Source organism: Haemaphysalis longicornis, unplaced genomic scaffold (assembly GCF_048455015.1).
Source record: "Haemaphysalis longicornis isolate Haplotype H1 unplaced genomic scaffold, Haemaphysalis longicornis Haplotype H1 scaffold_13, whole genome shotgun sequence".
NCBI lineage: Eukaryota > Metazoa > Arthropoda > Arachnida > Ixodida > Ixodidae > Haemaphysalis > Haemaphysalis longicornis.
In genome coordinates this window covers 550,224-565,795 of record NW_027526233.1, presented here as the reverse complement: position 1 = coordinate 565,795, position 15,572 = coordinate 550,224, and the positions used below count along the sequence as shown (strand labels likewise).

General features: G+C 48.6%; 1 protein-coding gene across 1 annotated transcript in view; it reads right to left on the bottom strand.

Annotated features, from left to right (window-relative positions):
• Plc21c (Phospholipase C at 21C) overlaps positions 1–15,572 on the bottom strand; it is a 494,941-nt gene that overhangs the window by 114,791 nt on the left and 364,578 nt on the right. The gene's annotated exons all lie outside the window — the stretch shown is intronic.

The window sequence follows — 15,572 nt, the reverse complement described above, 5'->3', positions numbered from 1 at the left end:
CGTAACCGAAAGCGGGACGAAGCTCCGATTTTCTCGGGCCGACAACGTAGATAAACCGGAGTTCATATTGTTAGAAGCACTATCTGAAAACGTGAGAAGGTTGCTTGTGATTATGTATTGCGTGGGGACCCAGCCAGCCTTTCCAGACCGCAGTAATGTTGACTCGAGTAATGTTGACTTGTGGCCGCTTGTTATGCTTGGTGTAGTACGCCGATGGTACCTGCGTACAGTTGCAGCGTACGTGAGGCGACATCGCACAGCTGACTGGCTCCGTTCGAACAAGCTACGTTCCACACAAGAAAAGACACCGTCCGAGCGTAATTCTGTGAACCTTCCGACGCATGTCGGCGCGGCGGCATCTGCTATCAACAGTTTGCACCACGGCAAGTTCAGAATGCTTAAATGGGCGACCCAGATCGCGGTGTGTGTTCTCTAAATGAAAGCAGCGCCAAAAGATAATCGGAATGTACAGTGCCGAGGACGAAGGGTAGTGGCGGCAACTGTTTTTTTACTAGGCACATGTGCGCATTACAATTAGAGACAATTGCGCCAAGAATAGGAAAGGTAATCTTTGGTGTCCCCACACATGTACCGCGTACGTACCACTACAGCAGATCTCCTCTTCTGAAATATTAGCAAGAAAAACTTCCGAAAATCGGGAAGTTCTTATTTTCTAGTGGGCGAAATTGTAGCTTAAAATTTGTTTTACACCCACGATACGTTTTATGAGCAGAAAAGTCTTGTGAGCATGCGCCACAAGCATTATCATTGCGTGATATTCAGCGCCTAAAAAGATTTCCTAGTAGAAACCAAATATTTTGTAGTAGAATACATGATTCTACGACAGTTTAGGACCTGCGACCTTCAAAAGGTAGACTAGCTAGGCGCTTCATATCATAGCTCATAGCTACTGCACTGGTAACTTTCACGTCTCACTGTACCATGGTATATGCTATGTTGGCCAGACTGGACTGGGTCCCTCATGCAAAGGAAGTTAATTCAGGACACCCAGACGATAGGGTCAGAGAAGAGGCTGTACAGACGGTAATAGGAAGGGTGTACACTTGGCCGGCCATCATGTCTAATACACATACATGCACTCCAGCATACGAAAACCTATGGGTTCTGCACAGGCTCAATAAGCAACTTCAAAGAGAATCTTAAGATGTGCCTGGAACGTGAAAGCATCTACGGATTGTTTGTGTAAACAGGTATAAGCAGCGAGAATGCTGCAAATGTAATTGATAGGCAAACGTCAAGGGTGTCATGGGGCGAATTTAACAAAAAGAAATGGTGAAAAAGATCCCAATTTCAAACTACATTGATTTTATATGTGCATGCACTATAAACACAGTCATCAGTATATTAAATGTACGTAAACACTCAAGTGATATGATCAAACCGAACTAGAGGCCCTACTGCAATCGCCCAGTTATATTTCTTTGCATTGGAATTGGTCGGTATCTGTTAGTCGCACAAACAAAATTCTGTGATGGCATGGAGAAATAGCTGGAAAGTGGTTATGGAGCTCCGGCTGCTTTACACATTTTCTGTAATACCAGTTATTTGTTTGAAGTTTGCAATAAAATTGATGTCATTTGTTAGTCTTTTTTAATGAACGAAACTTTTCGTAGTCACAAAACAGTGGTCGATAAACAAATGCTCACTTTCTTTGGTGGCTTGTAACGATTCACTAGAATTTCACAGGGCCAACCCAAGGAACCCATGGCTCGTACACTGCAGGGTAGTGCTAGTCTTTAAAAACATTTGACAGGAGGACTGGAAACTAGCGCGGCCCACAGGCTCCATAGGTGGAAACCAGTAGCCCACCCACACAATGCCATAAAACAGCTAATGAATGGAGTGAGTCTCTGCTAAATATTAAGCTGGTTCAAAGGGTAGGTTAGCATTGATAGATCTTATGCCATCGTTCACTGTGCGTAGATTAACTATTTAACGAGCACAATAGTCATTTTTGTTATTTCGGACAGTTCTTGAAGGGTTGCCTAAATGTTCTTTAACAAAACAAAAAGTGAAAGCTCTCAGTTAGGGATTTTAAAAACATTGTTTAGCCTCTCCAGCAATTGTCCCAGCCTGAAGGAACTCGGCTGATAGTTGGTGCCGACTATCGTCCTCGCTTGTTAGCTCCCTGACCAAGCACATGAATGCAGTGACTAAGAAAGATGGTGACCAAAGTGAGAAGAGAAGGTGGATCCCGTACAACAGCCCTTGATCATCTAAACACCAGAAAAAAACGCCCATGACTCATAGGCCACGACTAGGGCGTTAAAATACCTTTTGACATACATTTACAGGGCTTTTACAACCTTTTATAAAAAAAAATCTTATGATTACACACAGTCCCTCCATGGAAGGGGTTTGTTTCTGACAAGGTCGTTGAAATTTGTTATTAGTGACAACATAAACTCATCATTGGTCCCTTTCATTCAGCACATTTACGGGCTTCCGTTTTAAAAACCCTGCTGTTTCTATTTCACATATAAATGAACTGCTTATGCAATATTCTCTTATTTACCTATGTTAGAAGTAAACTGTGATGTGCCGAGTGCATGCAGGTGTAACGTTCTTCAATGGCACATGCAGAACATGAAGCTCAGTGCTGATAAACTGAAATCAGGGAAAGTAAAGCTTCTCATGTTGCTTCTTTATTTTTGTAACTATTCTCTCTACCAAATACCTTGGTGGTAACTCAACTAAGCTCACCTTTTCCCTAGGCCTTTATCATTGTTTTGCTCTGCAATTATACATTCTCAGCTGGAGCATGCCTGCTGAATTCAGGCCCCAACCACGCTTTGCTATTTCTCAATTGCAGCTGTATGAAATGTTGCCCTTTAGGTTTTGCCAATGATTTCCAACAGGCCATTTAATTGGTGTCAAAACCATTTTATACCTTTACTTGCTATTTATAGCAAACAGTATTATATCATTTTTCATAACACATTTTGTTGTAACCTCATTCAATGATTTTGTTACCCCGCCAGCCTGGTTCATAAATGTTTGCGTGAACATGCCTGTCTTGCAGCTAATCTGCAGTAACAGACACCACACATTTTGGCTTTCCAGCGTAGCTTTGGTGTCCGCAAAAAGGAATCTTTTTCTTGGCTCCTCTGCAGCGCTTTGTAGAAAAAGATCACTTCCTGGTTTGGCTTTCCCGAAGGGCTCTAGTGTAGTGCAAGAAAGTATCGCTTGCTTATTCCTTTTTTGTTGAGGTTTTAATGCTGTGCATCTTGAAGAACCCTGGTATTTTGTTTAGAAACGGAGCTTCACAGCACAAACAGTGCACAGAAAGTAGAGCTACTCACTTTTTGCATAGACACGGAAGTTTGGCAGATCACTTGTCATTGACAAGCAAGTGTTTGATTTCTGGCTTAAGGTGCAACGCTGGGATAGTTTACTAGTTGGGGGGAAAAAACACAGCACTGATAAACGGAACTGAAGTACTAGGAAAGGTGCCGTGATCAACATGGTTTCCATGTGTTGGCAGCTTTTTGGTCCAGTGTTTTTCATGAATATTTGCCAGGGGGCCTTAACATCGCATGCTTTTGTGTAACAAAAACGTCAACAGTGAAGCACTTATCAATGCTCACATGCTGCTCATTGATACCAGAGCAAAAGTACGTTCAGCAGTCATTTTATTGTTAAATCCACCCATGATCCATACACCTTCCAGCTGTACTGCAACTTTCACAACCACCGACAGACATTCACATCCACGCATGTGGCCTTGGCTCCAGTTCTTGCACAAGGTATTAAGAAGTACTCTCAGGAGTGGGCAATGTCACGCTCGACACCAACCATTACCCTGAAGTTGTACTTGATGAACCATTTTTTAAGCCTGTTGGCTTAAAGGATTGTTTAAGTGCCCGTTTTGTGGAAGAAAAAGAAACAGCTAATGGGCACACAACACACACCCCGCGAGTGTGTTTTCTAGCAGCTGGCTTCTGACGAGACTTGCATCATTGTGAACGAAATATGGGACATTTTATAATGCCCCTTACCACTAAGTAAATTCACTTGAGCAATTTTCCAAAACAGTTTACACAGTGCGGAGTTAAAAAGCAATAGAATGTGAAACGTCCCCTCACAATGGGAAACTCTTCCTGTTCACTACCCCAAAGGCTTGGACAGTAGACGCTTAAGCACGCTTCACCAGTTGCGAATACAAGCATTAGTGTCAAGTTGAACTCCGCAGAGTGCTTGGGATGGGCCACTTGGAATTTGTGCATAGACTGCAAGCCTCCGAGATAAGCTCTCATCCTCATTAGCCCATCCTGCTGAGAGTGAATTAAAGTATTGTGGCTGGTTATGTTCAGTTCCAACCAAGCCAAACACATGAGTAAAGAAGGAACGAGCCTATCAAAATACATACTCAAAGCAGATGCAGGAGGCAGTTTTGTTGCCTAACCAGGTTAGAGGAGGCGAAAGGTACTGGAGCGAAGGAAAGGGAAATAAAAGCCAAGCAGTAATTTTAAGCCTTGCTTATCATTTCACTAAGACTTTCTAAGTTGAAAGCACAATGGTACTCTAAGCAACAAATCTGAGCATATATGAACAATAACTGAACTGTCACTTGTTAACCTTATGCACACCATAATTTTAAAGGACTATTAGCAGAAGTTCCAAACTTGGCTCACACGGCGATCTTATCGGCTGCACTTCTCCCATGCTCGCACAGTTGGAGCTTGAGCCTCCTTGCACAAGAAGCCAGCCAGTCAGCCAATGGTTTCAGTGGTATCTTGAGTAGATATCTTTGGACGGGCAGTTGGGCTGCACCCACGGAAGTGAAGCTGCGCTCCCTGCACGGATTCTGCAGTACCGCGTGCACAGATCGTTTCTGCGGAATAGTCAGGATACATTTCTCGGCGATAGTACTACTGCCCCAGGGGAAAAATTGCAGAAGCTACATGCGAGGTCGGATTGCGTTCGATGATGCCGTGCGCTACCTGACGACACTCCATTCGTGCACACGCTCACTACGTCGCTCGCGTTGGCATGTCATCAAAGACAGCTACCTCGTTAGCCACGGCGTGACGCGATGGAAAATACTTATCCCCACGTTTTATAATTGAGCCACCACTCCAGAATTAGAACACAAGGCTTGGCATGGAAGAAGCGGGGCACAAGTAGACAACAAATGCAGGCGCGTAAAGCCGATAACACGCGAACTGCAAAACAACGTGAAGCTTACAAAATATTAAACGACAACACTACACTTCTAGGAGCATGTAAAAAGCGGGGCCAAGCAGCGTGCAGAAAACAATGCGTTAGGCTTACCAAGACGTGCAACAGCAAGTTCACAAAAAATACCCAATCTACATAATTACAAGCACACCTCCCAACAAGAAAAAAGCGCCCCGAGGCAGCCGCTGTACAGGGAGATAAGGACGTAACGATGCGTCAGCCCTGCCATTCGAACCACGGGCGGAGAACATCGGGACACAAGACGTGAACACCCGGCTGCCGTCGTCGTACACAAAAAAGCGGCATGATCAAATAACGTAAATATGACTTTTGTTTTGTGACGTCCCAGGAAGTCACGTGATTACTTTAGCTTGACGTCACTTCTGCGTGGCAGCAGCCGTTACCAGGGGGGCGCAGCTCGTGCCACGCGCGTGGCAGGAGACTTAACCATTTTTTAAATGTAATCCTGATTGAAAGAAAACCTGTTTTTTTTTCTAATGCTTCTTTTCTGTTGTTTTTTTAAACCGGTCACATTTCAACCTGAGTTGGATGTCGGAAAGAGTCCGCGTACGCGTGCACATGAAAATGCTGGTGGCTTCTTTGAAGCCGATTGCGGTTTTGAGCCAGATAGTAACGCGCGCACCAATTTGAAAGCTACTTTTAGCCAAAAAAGGTGCGCGTTGTAACTGTGCAAATTAGGTACTTTCCCCTCCTCCCAGCTTCAATCTAAGCACTACATGCAGTATCGCGCCCTTCTTTCAGCAGCGTTTGTCAAACGACCAAGGTTCGGTTGGCGAACTCTTTCCAAGCAAGCGGCGCGTCGAGGAGGTCTTAAGACAACCAGCGGAATCTCTCCACTACTTCCGCCGACACGGCTACGTCACACGGCTTCACCAACGGCGCGACGCAACAGGGACTTTCTGCCACTCTCCTCACTGAGAGCCCACCGACCCCCTCTCCCGCAACGTTCTCTATCCAGAACTGTTGTTTTCGGATAACAACAGGACCTGCCCATGTATATCGCCGAGCGACTACTGGATTTCACACGGTGGAGTGGCGGGTTCGAACGCAGAAGGACCTCGCTTTGAGCCGGAAAACTTCCAAACCGACAGAAGAAGTCTATTTTCACGCGCGCAGGAGCACAAAACTTGAGAATGGGTTGGGTATTGCGAGGGAGTCCATTGCCCAAAGGACTCGCCCGCCACTATCACTCTCGTCTGTAATAGCGAATTTTGAGGACAGCTGTTGAGGTTTGTTGATTTCGCGACGCGATCCTAGTGCCAGCGCCTGAGCCGCTCAATCGGCGCGGTTCACAGCAGTCGCCGCAGACGGTGCCGGGCGCTTTTCTTCCTCGCTCCCCGCCATCTTCTCCATTTTTTTAAGTGCGAATGCACTTTATAAGCGACCCCAAACCATCCACCGCCGGCGTCGGCGGCGGCGGCGGCGTCGGCGTCCGCAGTGCTCCTCTATAAAGAAACAGCATCCGGCGCCAGGTTTCGATCCGCGGACTTTGCGGCCGCAGCGCGACGCTCTACCGACCAAGCCACGGACGCGACGTGATATCAGCGTTAGTGACGCGCCTTATATCTTTAACGCATTCAAACTACGTCGTCAGCGGCGTGCGTTGGCGACTCAGCGGCGTTATAGCGACTTGATAACTGCGTGGTGTACACGTGATACTACAAACCCGATGGAAGAGATGGAAGAGAAGGCGGCGAGGCGGTGGGCTGCGGGGGCCGAGCGCAAGCGCCGCAAGCGGGCTGACAACCGTGCATCATTCGCACTTTCACATTCTCCCCCTCGGGGAAATGCGGGGAAATTTTGCTTTCATCCACCCCACACTCGTCCCCTGTTTTAAAGCGAAAGCTTTCTTAGTGGAACCGGTTGCGTCCTATCCAAAAACTAATGCATTCCGCCATAGACCGGTTGGTCGACAGAAAAGCTCCGATTAGATATCTCGACATATGAAACCGGGCTTCCATTGTGTCAACACGGTTACTTGAAAATCGCGAGAAAGGAACGCGTCCACATAGATAAGATGATGCACGCATCCATGATGAAGAAAGTACAATATGGTATATACCTTGATCTCATAAACCACGCGTCGGTACACAGTTGGTATATGCGCGTACTTAGTGTGCGAAAAAATCGTGGCACAGGTTGTTCGCACTTCGCGGTTTGGATCTTTCCAGGTTTGACGATCGCACTTTTAGCGAAGGTTTTGGCGCACTTTGATGCTGCAGTTTTGGTGTGAGAAAGCTTTCGCGCCTCTCTCAACTCTCTTCAGGAACGGATGGTGAAGTTTTAGGGGCGGCTAAGGGGCTCGGGCATCTCATGTCGTCGTCGTCTCATGTCGGCGTAGTATCATGTAGTCACTGTAATAAGAGACCGGCACACTCGTTTTCCAACGCCTCGCGATAGAGCGTTCCATCTCCAGAGGCAAAAACACGTACTAAAACAACACAACGGGACACTCGTGTTTCGTTCGCGCTTGCTTGCTCCTATTTCGCTCCGTACTCGCTTTAAGCTTAAAATCTGCAGTTCTCCGTTTGGAATTTCACTTCTACTCCGTCTTCGTAGTTGGGATGTCGCGAATATCAGCGCGCGCCGCGTGGCAAAAGAGGGACTTACATTCTTTGAATACGCTTATACACTGCATGGCTCGCCCCTCCTCGGCTTTCGCGTTAGTGGAGATCGCTCGGCTTTTTTCTCATCGCCCTCCTTTGGCTACCACCGCACTTTCACCCTACGCTGCGCTCTTCGTTCTCTCCTGCCGGTTGGTCGCGCCTACGTCACTGCGTAAGCTCTAAGCGGCACTTAAAGGAGCCATGAAGACAGAATACAAGTTTGTTTTATTCGAAAGATTTCGCGTTTTATAGCTCCCCCAGTGCTTGCCCTGCTGCAAATGATGCCGTATTCACTGAGAAATTGATCAATTTAAGTTAAAATTTCGATTCTCCCGCCAAATCGTAGGTTTCGTAGTCACAAATGACGTCAGAAGCGCGTGTATTCAAGCGAACTTCCACTGCGTCATTCGGGTTAGCGGCCATGCTGTCCGTCAGCCCTCCCAGATGGCGCTGCTAAAGTCATCCACAAACCGTTGTCCGCCGTTGCTTTGTTTTTGAACGTATTTGCACCTGGCTTGTTTTTGTTACTATAAAAAGTGATCGTCTCTTGAAACCTGGGGTATCCTCGACAAATAGGGTCACCTAAGACAACGCCGCTTACGCCAATCGGCCAGTGTCCTGTAAAACAACTTCAAAGCGGCGGAGTGCTGTGCAGCTAAAACAGCATAGTGCGCCCAGTACCAACAGCAGTGCGCTTCGGTACTTCTATGCTTACGTGCGTTTTCGCAACTTTCATTGTTTACCGCACCATTCTTACTGATGTAAAATGAATATGCATTACACTTAAGCGCAAACAGTTCGTTCGGAAAGCCTGTAAGCCGTGCCTAATTTGCGTTTACTTTTTCCGTGCTCGGCCAATCGCACAGCTGAGCTCATGTGACATCATAGGTTCTGTTGCGGGAAATGAGCTAGTGGGTCGCATGGCCATTCCGTTTTTTCCTAGTTATGTAGCTTATTTGAGCGAAGTGTGCGTTAACGGTGGTGTCAGTATGTTTCGATCGAGGCAATCTTTCAAATGAACCGAACTTGTGTTTTCTCTTCATGGCTCCTTTAAAAGGCTGCGCTCTAAAGCTGCTGGCGGTGGCCAAGAGACGACAGTCGGTGGTGAAAATTCCTAGCGATACTGCGGATTTCTACTGTCAGAACTCGCCGTTAAATTGCCGGGAATTCGACGTATTCACAAAATGGCTGTTTGTGACTGGCTGATGACAACCAACAGAACACTTTTCCGTAAATTTCGAACTGCACGATTTCCTCGATTATTCCGCATATACGGAACAGTCCCACAGTTCTATATCTCCTGCCGCGAGTGGTACGCTGCTTCGTTAATGCTCCGTTTGTTTTGAAGTCTGCGGTCCCTGTTGCGGCGCCAGTGACACCAGGACTGCTTGTCTAGCGTAGACAGTGTTAGAACATACGCGTTCTGCCCACCACATACGAGTTTCCACTTCAAGTTGCCGAAACGGGAGCTCAAAATAGAGTGAGGTTCTAGGCCTTTCCCTCTTCTTCAATTTCTCCTTTCGTAGACGCTCACTGGCGCACTTGATGGGGAGCAAAGCAAACGTCGGTTCAAAGAGGCGCAATCCATTGAATGGGGCCCCGAAGGAAGAGGCAAGCCGAAGCGGAAGAAAGCGAAAACGTTTCACTGGAAGCCCCCGAACGTCTTCTTCGCTCGGAGCGATTCCTGAAAGGTGCCTTTCACCACGCTGCACCAAAATGCCCGCCCCTGAAGCACCTCAGCGGAACGAGAAGTGCCGACGCGCCGTCCAATTAGGAATCGCCGACCTCAACGGGATCAGGCCGGTAGAAAGAGATCAAAGAGAAACAACCGGAGAAAAAGTACACACGACAGGAGGGCTTAGAGCTGGGCCAATTTAGGAGATGCTCACGTGTACGTATACAGCCCAGTGATGTTCCCATCCCCTTCTACTCCCCTCTTTACCGCCGCGGTGTATCTATACCCTTTTACTCCCCTCTTCTCCGCCGAAGCTTCCCTGTTTGACAAGTTCTCGTGTTTCATCCGCGCAGCCAGCCTGCGATTGGCCCCTTGAAGAGAAGGAAAAGGCCTAGCACTGATATTGTCGTTCGATTTTTCTTTTTATAACGTTTATGGCAACTTTGGCGACAGCAGTGACGATTGTTGGTCGCGGGGACCCTTGATGGTTCGTGCAAGTAATGGCTACACGTGCGCATTGGACCCACCTTATATGATACTACGGGCCGGTTCCGTATATGCTGTTACTAAGTCCGTAATGTTTTCCTTGTTAGTCGCGAGAGCATCAATCTAACACACTATATTTACCGCGACCTCCCGTGAAGCTCGCCAGCGCAGGTTGTTCAGTATCGAAATTGGGTGAGAAGCATTTCGTGTGGAGAGCCCGCTGACCGCCTTTACCAATCACATTTTACGTCACTTCCCGATTGAGACCTCCTTTTAAGAGCGGAGCTGTTGTATAAGCCGTAAGTTTGCCGTTGCAGAAAAAGATACCAAGAAAATTCCGAGCGCTCGTGAGCGCCCGCCGAGTCCCCTGCTCACGCAGTGCCTTTAGCAAAAAAAATAAAGAAAAAAGGAGGAAAAACTCCACCTCTGTCGCCAAGCGCTACCACGCATGCAAAATATACTCCAGTGGATATGAAAAGACACCCTGCTTGGGAGAGGTCACCGCGGCCGCCGCATATGTCTCTATATTAGCCATCATGGATAATTGTAGACTTGGCCACGAGTGTGCCAGCTCTTCCCGAGAATCCCGCCCCCGCTGCCTCGAGTGGACGACGAAGAGCTGGTGGAAGTGTGCAATGCGGAGGATGCCTTTGCATCCGCCACTCGTCGCGAACAAGACGATGACCTTGTCGATGCATATGACGACGCATCGCACGGCAACTACGCATATAAACGATGATACGTAAACTTAACTATGTGTCCGGCAATACACACCTACAACAGCTTCGCCATTCGTCTTGAGCATGAGTGCGAGCTTCCCCGAATTTCTTGTGTCATTTGTGCGTAAACAAACTACCACTAGGCGTGCTACTTTTATATTCAAGACAATGAGGTTCAAAGTCACATGTCGTACGGTTCGATACGGTTGGCGTGTGACAACGCATTTAAGAACAGAAGAAATGGCTCAGGTTCAACACCCGTACATTTAAGCTGTCACGAGCGAAATTTGAAGCGCGCGCACACACGGCCCCGCCGGCGGAGGCTGAGCGACCAAGCGGAGGCTAAGCAGCCGTTACACCCTAGCGTAGTCACGTGGTACCACAACTGCGAGCATGCCATCACGTGGGGCCATCACGTGGGGTGATGGCGCACGTCTGCCAAAGCTGCGCTGCGGCGGCTCAAGGTCATTGCTACGCGGTGAACGACCTTGAGAGACATGGGGCAGTAGAGCTATCGCTCTAATAACGCCGATTCATGCAATACGGCGGCGAAGGCGACGGCGCCACATGATGTGCTGCGCACAGTACGCATGAATGGACAGCTGTGGCTCCCCAATTTGTATTACGGCCCTCTTTCGCGTACGGAAAGCGCGCACTGCACCTGCTTTAACTGCGTCTTAGGCGCCTCAGCAAAACGATTCCGGGGGGGGGGGGGGGGGAGGGGGGGCGGATACGCGCTATGGGAACGGGCCGGACCGTTCGACTAAACAGTTGGCTCGGCTCGGCGATTTCGACTGACTTAGTGCTTCGGAAACGACCCGTGTCGTCTCACCATAACAGCTAGTGCTACACCGATGAGGATTAGCGGCAGGTACTGCTGCGGCATATTTCGGTTAGGGCACTAAGCCTGCTAGCGCTGCAAACAACTGCCGGCTGAAGCAAGTCAAATCTCGCTCGTAACAGGTGTGTTCGCCAGTGGTGGTGGCTGTTTGCCGGCGTAATTCTCCTCTCTCCAGTACCTCCGCCAACTCTTGCTTGACTTTCCCTGTCCCACCTTCCAAGCCAGCCTACTAAGGCTTGGTGAAGGCGGACATTTCGTTCTCGTGGATTTGGACGAATTGAATCGCACTGAAACAAAACCTGTCGAGTCGTGCCTATTCTTAGTCGTACGTCCCATTCTTTTTAACGCATTGCTTACAAAGCTGTTGATGTTAACGCACACTGGCCCAGCTTTAAAGGCGCAAAGTAAAGCCTTCGAAGATCTTTTTTTTATATCGCGCTTTACTCGACGATACACTCGACGGTACATCCCTAACGACGCCTTCGATTCTATTTTTTTTCCCTCCAAGCCTTCGTTTTTGTCCCTTTCGCCTGTTTTTTACTCGGATCCGTAGTCCTCACACTTCTCCCCGGAAGACATTTTACTCTGAGCTCGAACTTCAAACGACGCTCAGTGCACAGTTGCGCGTACTGCGCGTTAGTGATATTGCCATGAGCGCCCGAAGCCCGCCGCTCCTCGGTTTAATGCTAGGCCAGATATAGGGCGTCTGACATCAAGCAGGCGTTCGCAAATGTGAGCTTCAGAACCATTACGCTTCTACATATTCCTCGCATTACAAATTCGTACAGCGCGCCTGTACTCTACGCTTCATTATAGCCGCGTCTCGTTTTGCCTTCGTATCAAGCTTCTTCTAGTGAGTTCTTAACTTAGTGCTTCCCTTCGCTCATCCAGATATTTGACAGTCTGAAATGTCAAACATTTCTACTCTTTCGCCCTCGGTATTTCGTTATGCTCGATTGACACTTCGGCTCCCCCGACTCGGCCGGTTCGTTGCGCCAACCACTCGTAACTGCCGCACAGAAGCTTCGAAGCGCGCGCACACACTGGCGTCTGAAGTCAAGCACATCGCCTGCCTCCCTCCTTTTCATAAAAGACAAGCGCTGTACAGGTGCCATCAAAATTAATTGGAACACGGTCTCGGAGATTTGCAGGAATTTCTTTTTCCGGAAACTGCAGCCTGGCGGCATTGGTATGCTTTTAAAGAATCCTCTCTAATATAAAATCTCCCTGTGAACCGGTGATGGCTGGGAGAAACTCAGTAAGGCAAATATTTTGTGATAATCACAACGCCTTGTTCCGATGGCTAATGACGGCACCTGCACGTACACATCTCAGCGCTGACCGATCTTTCCTCAATTCGGCAGGAGTTCACCGAGCAGGAGTTCACCCGCAGCTCCTTTGAGCGTCCCTTCATTAAATTCCCACATTCCGAGTACGACTGACTGCGTATACACGTCCGTATACACGTACTGCCGCGAACCACGTCTTGGGATTCCCTTATGTTTTGTTACCAGCGCGAGGCCGCGCCTAAAGTCTCGTTTTAAGGATTGAGGTAGGAATAGATTACGGTGGATTAAAATGATAACCAACTTTAACGGTGTATCAGGGTGTATTACTGCGGATTACGAGAGATTAGCGTGAAAGGCAAAACAGCGTGGCTGCTGCGTCGACGAGCCTGTAAAGGTATCCGTCACAAATAGTAAGCCAGGCTATCGCCCTCAAGGTACCAATTCGATCGAAAATGTTCTAGATCTGATAGCATGTTTCTGGAAAAAATTGCAGCACAATACGGAAGCACGCCGGCCAAACTCCACGGCATCTGATTCAGCGACGCTCGATTGTGTGCGCCACATTGTATGACTCCTTATTCGAGGTTTTGTTAACGCGGACACAAGTTAACGAGGACAGTTTGTGTAGTGACCGGTCCCGCGAACAGTCGGGACGCAAAAGCCACTGGCAGGGGCGCACAGACCACAGAGCACGCAGCTCACGCGCTCTACACTTAATCAGCGCGCTGCCTCTCATCGGTTCGCATGCAATTCATCCACGTAGCGCCGCCGCCAGGTGGAGCCAGTTACCACAGTTTGCTAAAATCAAGGAGGTTAAAAAAAATTTTTTTAACCTCCTTGGCTAAAATAAACTTCGTTACTCTAAGAACCTTGCATCGTCCTTGAGTACGTGGCAATAACACGACTACACAAGAGACCTAACCCGTTCCAGCCTCCAAGGTTTAGGGTCTATTCGTGAACATTTGCTCTGGTGCTCACTCACACAAGGACTGCACCTCCCGGACCCAACCTCAATGTGCGAATTGCGGAGGCCCACATCCCGCGTCTTATGGAGCTTGCCAAAAGAAAAAGGTTGCTATGCTTACTCACAAAGTCGAGAAAATCCAGGGCAAAACTACCAATCGACGTGAACCTCCGCTGATTCCAGAGGTTGTTTTTACAACGGTGACTTCCTCATCGAACGACGCACCGCTTCAAGGCCGACCAGAGAACACGTTATATGCGGAAGCACTCCGAGATGGGACACCGCCCAAATCTACTAAGGACATAAACCTTGTCTTCATGCCACTAAGGACACAAACTTGTCTTCACAGCGATGACATCGTAAGAACCACGACGAGACGGCACATCAATCTACGCAGCCAGATGTTGCGAGTCTTCTCATCCCCGAGCTTTTCACGGCTCTCAAGGCTCTGCTGCACGCTAACCCCTCTTATCAATGTCTCCCTGAAGTCGAGGCTGTCATGGCCTTGGAGCCCCTTGTGACGTCCTCCTTCAAGGTGCTGCAGCGGGGTTTCGGGGTACAGCAATGACGACAGGGGGCAGGGGGTTGTGTACAAGTTACCGTTATCGTGCGGAAAAGACTACATTGGCCAGACCGGCCGCTGCATCAACGACCGAGTTTGAGAGCACGATGCCTCAACAAAGAAAGTTCCGTCAGGACATTTGGCCATGCACCTCCGAGATTGCCCTAAGTGTGAAGTGGACTTCCTTGGCGTCATTACCATGCATATAAACAACGATATGCTTGCGAGCGAAATCATCGAAGCTATGGAGATTGAACAAGGCGTCTACGATTGTCAGTACTGCGTCGGTTGCGCTAACCGATAAAGAAAAGACCTCGTGGCTAGAGGGGGGTACAAATGTACAAGGCGAGGCGTAATAAAAATTCAGTTGGTAGTGTGTCATGTGGTAAAAAGAACCCATACCCGAAAGGGGATTGGCCCGAGAAGAAGATTATGGAAGAAAAGACAAAGAGAAAGAAGAATCAGAGTACGAGATGCGAGAAGGATTTGGAAGGGGCCAATGAAGAACATACACGGAGTGATTAGGAGGAGGAGGAGGTTATCTGAACAGCAAATGGGAGCCTGACACGATAGAATGCGAGGCGAAGAGGAGGACGACGAAGTTGGAGTGGACAGAGTGGAAGGAGGTCTTGGAGGAACGGTGGCAAGTTCGGGCCGTGCCCCACGACGCACCAGCGGCATCGCACCGTCTGACAGCGGGCAGCTCGGGACCACTTGTTACTAGCAGCTTCGCACTGCTGGCCTCTTGCTGAGCCGCGCTGCTCAGTGAAGCCGGGGCATCGAACCACGGTAATCCGGACCACCGACGACCAGCACGGGCCCTCGCGACGTGCTGCGACGTTCAGCAACGCGGAAGCCTACCCGCCGGGCCACGTCATTGGCATCGCGCCGGGATCATCGCGGTACCGGCGGTAGGATGTTTGAATTTGGAACAGACAGTTCATGGGTTATAGTGACTATTTCACTAGATTTTTGGTAGTGTGAGGTCGTGTTTGTTTTTTTGTGTATAGTGTAATATGCTTGTGAGTGTGCTATGATAGCGTTTGTTTGAGTTTTGGTGTTGTAAATATATTGTGTGGAAATGCAATGCTTCAAACCGAGCCTCATTTCTCTGCCGCGTGAGACGCGTGACATAGTGTCAGCGCTCGTGCTTCGTCTTTCGTCTTTGTCTGCGTCCTCGGTTAAATTTAGGCTGACCAGTATTTAA